The 6,536-nt window shown below is 39.3% G+C and overlaps 1 non-coding gene across 1 annotated transcript; it reads left to right on the forward strand.

Annotated features, from left to right (window-relative positions):
* The first annotated feature begins 5,363 nt into the window (after positions 1 to 5,363).
* On the forward strand, positions 5,364 to 5,554 carry LOC144801132 (small nucleolar RNA snR46). Its single transcript, XR_013605004.1, has one exon. It is a non-coding gene; the product is annotated as a small nucleolar RNA snR46 (small nucleolar RNA).
* Positions 5,555 to 6,536: the final 982 nt, after the last annotated feature.

The raw sequence follows: 6,536 nt of genomic DNA on the forward strand, positions 1-6,536 counted from the left end.
AAACAATGAAAAGATACATTTCATTAAGAGGAAAAATAAATATGGAAATACATCGAAAACCTTCATATGTTAAAAACAGTTTTTAAAACATCGATATAACAACACCTTTCTGAGATATCATAAAAAAATATAAACCTAAAAAACTCCTTTTAATCTATTATTCACTGATATATTCTTAAATATTATTATATCCTTTCATAAAAACTTGGACACAGCTGAGCAGATTTCAAAGTGAGTTCAATTCTTGTAAAAAAATAAAGTTGGTCTGCATTGTATAAATTTGAATTGTTGCACTACCGGCTTTAAGAATTGCGTCCGGGGGTGCCAAATAACATTTACAAAAAAAAGAAAGTGCAGTGGTCATTGTTGACTAAGACTATCACAAGGGCACCTGACAGGGGTGGGTGACCAGTCATTTACTTTAGGTTAAAACAAATCTATGCTGAGGGATATGCACATGTTCCAGATAAACTTGTATGCCCTCATTGATTAACACCAGTTCATGATTTAAATCACTAGGCTTTCCAAACTCTTGGTAAAATCTTTCATCCTCCAACAAATTCATTGATATGTGTTTAATGTCTGTGTTCATAACACCATATAAGCGGGTGGGGTCAATTAAAATATCTGGTCTACCCAGCCTGTTACAAAATGCCTTAACATATTTGAGCCATGAAATATTGTTTGTCTGATCCAAAGATAAACATTCACTAATAATCCTTCTATTTAAACACATCTCAGGCTGGATCTAAATTCTGTGCCAAAGTAGAATAGGGCATATCTTAATCAGATCTTCAAGAAATGGGAGACCTAATTCCCTGTGACAAATACAGGTAGGAATACCTTTTGGAATGGGAAGGTACTTTTCTAGGCAAAGTTTTTCGGCACACTGTAGATTTTCAAAATTAGCATAGCCCCAAAAGCCTGCTCTATGTTGGACCAGGGAATACATTTTGCTCTGTATATATATAAAACATAAGCTCTTTAAGTCGTTTTCTCCTTAAATTTGCTAAAATTATATTTAACACAGCAATTGATTAATTATTCTGCATGTGTGGCAACTGTGACCAGCTGCTTCTAGGTGCCCTGAGCTTCAAACAACAGTCCCATGTAGGAGAAGGTGGCTGTCGTTGCATGCCTAATATCTCAAACTTTAAACTGGTAAGACTTATCCACCTTGGGGCCACGATTCATAATAAACGTTTAAAAGATTCACTCTCAAGTCTAAGGAAGCCATATGTTTAATAAATTATTCAATCGAAGATTGTAAAGCGTTGGGAGTTCGAGCCATGACTACTGCTTCATCTGCATAGAATAGTGCGGGCCTTAGTCTCTGGCCAGTTTGTGGCATGTCCATGTTTACTTCCTCAAGTACCCTGCTAAGATCATTAATGTAAAGTGTAAAGAGAAAGGATGCCAGGGCACAGCCCTGACACACTCCATGCTCCATGGCTAATGGTAAACTTCTGTGTAAACTCCAGATGAATCCTGAACCTAAACCTAAAAAAATTAAGTTAGAGATATTCAATACCCATCGTAGTCATCATATTCCATAATTTGCTGTGGATCATGAAACAAATGCACTGGAAAGGTCCATGAATGCCGTGTAAATAGTTGTTTCCCTTTCTGAAGTATATTTCTCCGGTAAGGAAACTAAAATTAAGACATTGATCGACAGTTCTACACCTTTTATGAAACAGTGTGGGTCTTTGACATGATTTGTTTGTCCTCAGCCCAGGTCTCCATTCTAGAAAGTAGTATTCTTCCAGCCACCTTCAGGAGTAAGTCAAAGAGTGAGATCGTTGGGTAACATTTTGTGTCAGCCTGTCTTCTTTCTTATAAAATGGCACAATATCCAGGAGAACTCAAATTGCATTCAGTAACGGTAGCTGGCTCGATTCTTGGAGCATTGATGCAGCCTAGACTTCTGACTGGTAGCCTAGTTGAATCAAGTTTAGATTTTAAAGTTACTATTTTAACCATTATTGAGGGGGGTAAAAACTATTTTTACGGTTAATTAAAGAAAGCATTTAATAATGTATTGGTACTTGCAGTGGCAGATGGTGAAATCTGAAAGTGGTGGGCGTAATACTAGTTACCGATTTTGGGGCACGAGCAAAGTGAGTGAGCCTAATGTTTATTCGGGTGGGGGGAGGTGTAATTCAAAGGTGTTCTCCCACGAGAAAAGTAAAATAAATTGGTGTATATCGGTGCAATTTTCAGCAATAAAAAATGAGATTTTATACTAACAATTAAAAAAATTACTGCAATCGGTTTTAAGCATAATCTTAGAAACAATACTGCCACCATCCGCCCTGCCTACAACGCCATCAGTAAACTAACAACTTTTGCGACCTGCATGGTCTGTAATTGTGACTGAAGAAAGCACATACTTTGCACTCTTTTAGACCAAGCATTTACTTCCGGAGACCCAGCATTGTCAACGTTCCTGGATTCATGTTTATTTTAATCAGAAATACTCCTAAGGGACACAGCTCTTTAATTACGTTTACTAGCATGTACTCCTGAGGACTATGGGGCCGATTATGATAGCGGTTTTTCCGCATCCTCCGGGCCGGCGGAAGCCACCTCCGGCCCAGAGGATGCGGAAAAACGGCTGCGGAGCCTCAAAAGACCCACCGCCATATTAGGATGGCGGTGGGTCTTGAGGTTCCGTGAATTCTGAACCCGTTCCATAAAGGTCATGGTTTCGTTATGAATTTGATATTAGCGAACCGTAACTAGTTAGTGCGGCAAGTATGAGTGTTTTCGTCATGTTAGACTGATGGATTCACTACGTATTTAGGGATTTCGTTCTGAACCCTTGGGTTCCATTTTGTGTATGGCAGCCATTTTGTGGTTGCCCTCACATAGGCCGATGACTGTGGCTGAACAAGTTCTTTAAGTACATGTACCTCCAGTTCGTGCTGACTCCTGTTTGACCTGAGTGAACTGACCCTGTTGCCTGAAGCTGACCTTGTTAAACCAGTTCCTGCCCTTTAGCTGATCAAGATTAAGGATCAGAGCACAGGATATTGTAAAACTTTATTGCACACAAATATGCCTTATCCTACTCACACCTGTTTCTGCTCCTTTCTTTATGGTCTATTTACGATTGGGATGTGCCCTTCTTTATTATGGGTTCGTTCGACCTGTCTTAAGAAGAATGTTGGGTTTGACCAATGATTGATCATGGGCCGGGTAACTGAAAAGTGGGTTTTACCGTCATGCGATACTTTGGGTGTGGATACATGTGATTGGACAGTTTGTAAATGTTAGGTATTTGTCTGGAATGTGATTTTTGGCAGAAAAAGGGATGACTTGCTTTGTAAAATTGAGCAGTCTCCTGAAAACTCATACCGTGATGACTTCTAGGACTTCTGTTACTGGCTGCAGCCAATAAATTTGATCTTTGACGCCACCAAGAAGAGTCCCGTGTCTCTGTGTTCTAAGACAGTTGATACCCGAAGACTCTGGGCGTGCCCCTGGCGCCGCAGGGTCTTAAATAACCCAGTCTTCAGACTGGGATTCCGTCCGCAGCTTTTCCGCCACGGTCGCCTTCCGACCGCGGCGGAAGAGCTCTAACATGGCTGGTGGTGTCTATCCGACACCGCCAGCCATATTAGGATGGTGTGAATGTCATGCTTTTCAGTGGCGGATTTTCCGCCGTGGAAAAGAATACGGAGTTTCACTTCAGGGGCTCGATGCGTGCCCCCTGGGTGAAGGGGGTGGGGGGTGCACATGGGGTGTACCTATGGTATCCCCCTGCATTTGCGTGCACAAAGCAGCAGGCACAGCGCGGTGCCTGCCGCTTTGTGCATGCAAATGCGATGCATGCATTTTTAACATTGCGGTGGGTGCAGCTTCAAGCTGCATCCACCGCAATGTTAAAGATAGAGGATGTGACCGCCACCCTGGCGGTCACATCCTAATCTGCTCGGAGGGAATGCCGCAGCCCATGCGGACGTTCCCTCCTACTCAGGGGTCGCGGACGGACTCAAGTCCGTCCGCGATCCTAATCGACCCCCTAGTCTAGTTATCTGGCAGGAGCCTCTCCAGTATCTAAAGTCAAATGCCCGGTCCAGTCTTGTAAGAGTTAAATGATATTTGGCCAGGTCATGTGATGCACCGGCCCCATCTTGTTTGGCATGAGTATAAAAGGCACGCCCTGCAGACATTTAGATTTACCATTCAGGTATTCACGAAGCAAGGTTGCTGCTTACTTGCTTCCAGCGATTCCAGTGATGCTGACTGTCCTCCAAACCAAGCTTCTACTACTCTTCAAGATGTAGCCGCACCAAACATGGACCTGAAAAGAAAGGTTAGTAACATTTCCTTCAATAAGGGTGATTCTCCATGAGCAAAGACAACATTTTTAAAAAGAAAGTAAAAAATGTTTCAATGACATTGGAAAAAATTACACTTGGCAAAGTTTTTAAAGCAAAAGAATTCTTGCAAGACCTTAGATAGAAGACTCAGAGTAAAGTAATCTCAAAACCGATCAGGTATCTTCCCAGCTCTCTGTCTCCTGGACATGTACTTTCATCAAGTGCCCAATCAGTTAGTGGGCATACTTTGTGAGGGTATTGTTCGGGTCCACGTCACTCCCACAATGCCAGAGTCCTTGGCATCAAAACAAGAATAGTGCTCTTTATTTAAGCAAGTTTACTGTCATATTGGCCTAGATTAGATGGACCGACTGCAACATTATAGTATGTTACGCACAAGGGGTTTCTTTGGCACACATTCTGAAATTGCTCATTTAAAAGTGTCCTCGTATGTGATAATGAAAAAAGAGGTGGGTGTAATAAAGTATTTACTTAAGGTTTCCTTTTTGTTCAGCGCAAATCCTGAGCTCACGTATTTCAAGGCTGCAGAGGGGCTGAAAATTTTTTAGACTGGTAGTGGTATTATACCACTGTAGTCGTATAGATTGATAAAGATCCAAGGGGTAGATGTATCAAGATTCCATTTTGCGAGTTCTAAATAGCGATTTTTAAGGAATCGCTATTTAGAAATCGCAAAATAGAATGTATGTAGAAAATCGCTATTTTTTTGCGATTTCTTAGTCTCCCTTATTTGCGAATTTGGAATTTGCTAATTCGCAATTAAGGAATAATTTCCCATGCATTCCTATGGGCCAGGAGGCCCATAGGAATGATTGTGAAATATTTCTTAATTTGCGAATCGCAATTTGCGAATTCGCAAATTGAGAATAATTTCAAGGGTGCAGGGGTGTCTCAAAGACACCCTGCTGCACCCCTGAAATCTACATGTGTGTGCATATGGCACACATACATGCCCTATGGGCATGTATGTGCATCACATGCCACCTACACAAATGCCAAATAGGGCATTTTTAAATGAAATCGCAAATCACCACCAACTACAAGTTGGTGGTAATGTGCGATTTCTTAACACAAATTCGCAATTTCTAAAACCCACATACATCTCATTTAAGGAATCACAAAATTTGCGATTCCTTAAATGCTTAAGCAAAATAAGGAATCGCAAATTTTTGCGATTCCTTATTTTGCGATTTTGTGATACATTTCAAAAAATGCAAAAAAGCCATTTGCGATTCGCAAAGGCCGAAATTTGCAGAATTTCGGCCTTTGCGAATCGCAAAAGTCTTGATACATCTACCCCCAAGTGTCAAACAAAGAATGAGTGTGGAAAACGTATTCAGCAGGAGAGCGCTAAGAAGGGTGTAGCATGTAGCTGGTGACACATTTTAGAGCACACTATCGCAAATACATTTCTAAAGTATGAAATTGCATCGCACGGTCATTTAAAGACATCACATTTCCACTGAAATGGACTCTAAATTTGAACAGAAATAAAGTCTATTTAGTAATAAAGTGCAAAATTCGGGTTTGTTCAATATTTATCATTTCCACATCACCAAGTAAAGTGTTTTGATTAGTTTTGAACATATCAAAATCTGTGCTTCCAGAACACTAGATATTTTTTTTGTTGATATTCTTTTTAATATTTCGAAGCTCATGTTAGATGTCCTTCAAGGATTGGTGTCACTACATCGCGGTTTTTTACAACGCATTCCGTTACATCGGAATTTTTACAACGCAGGATCCATTACATCGGATGCCATTACAACGCATGGCATTACATAGCAGATGCTATTACAACGCATGGCATTACATCGTAAGTATAGGTAAGTATAAAAAATGTAATTAAGTTAATTTAATTAATTGAATTTAATTAATTGAATTAAAATACATTTTAAAATAGTAATTAATTTTATTTAATAAATTTAAATCTATTTATTTAAATTAATTTTAATAAAAATTGTAATTAATTTTATTTAATTAATATAATGAAATTAATTTAATTTAAATATTTTTTTAATTGTAATTAAATTAAACTAATTAAAATAATGTATTTAATTTAATTATTTTAATTAAGAAATGTAATTAATATAATATAATTAATTTAATATAACCTAAAAACACCCCTGTACCCCAAAACCCAAACCCTGCCCTGAAACCTAAAAACACCCCTGTACCCCAAAACCC

Source organism: Lissotriton helveticus, chromosome 12 (assembly GCF_964261635.1).
Source record: "Lissotriton helveticus chromosome 12, aLisHel1.1, whole genome shotgun sequence".
NCBI lineage: Eukaryota > Metazoa > Chordata > Amphibia > Caudata > Salamandridae > Lissotriton > Lissotriton helveticus.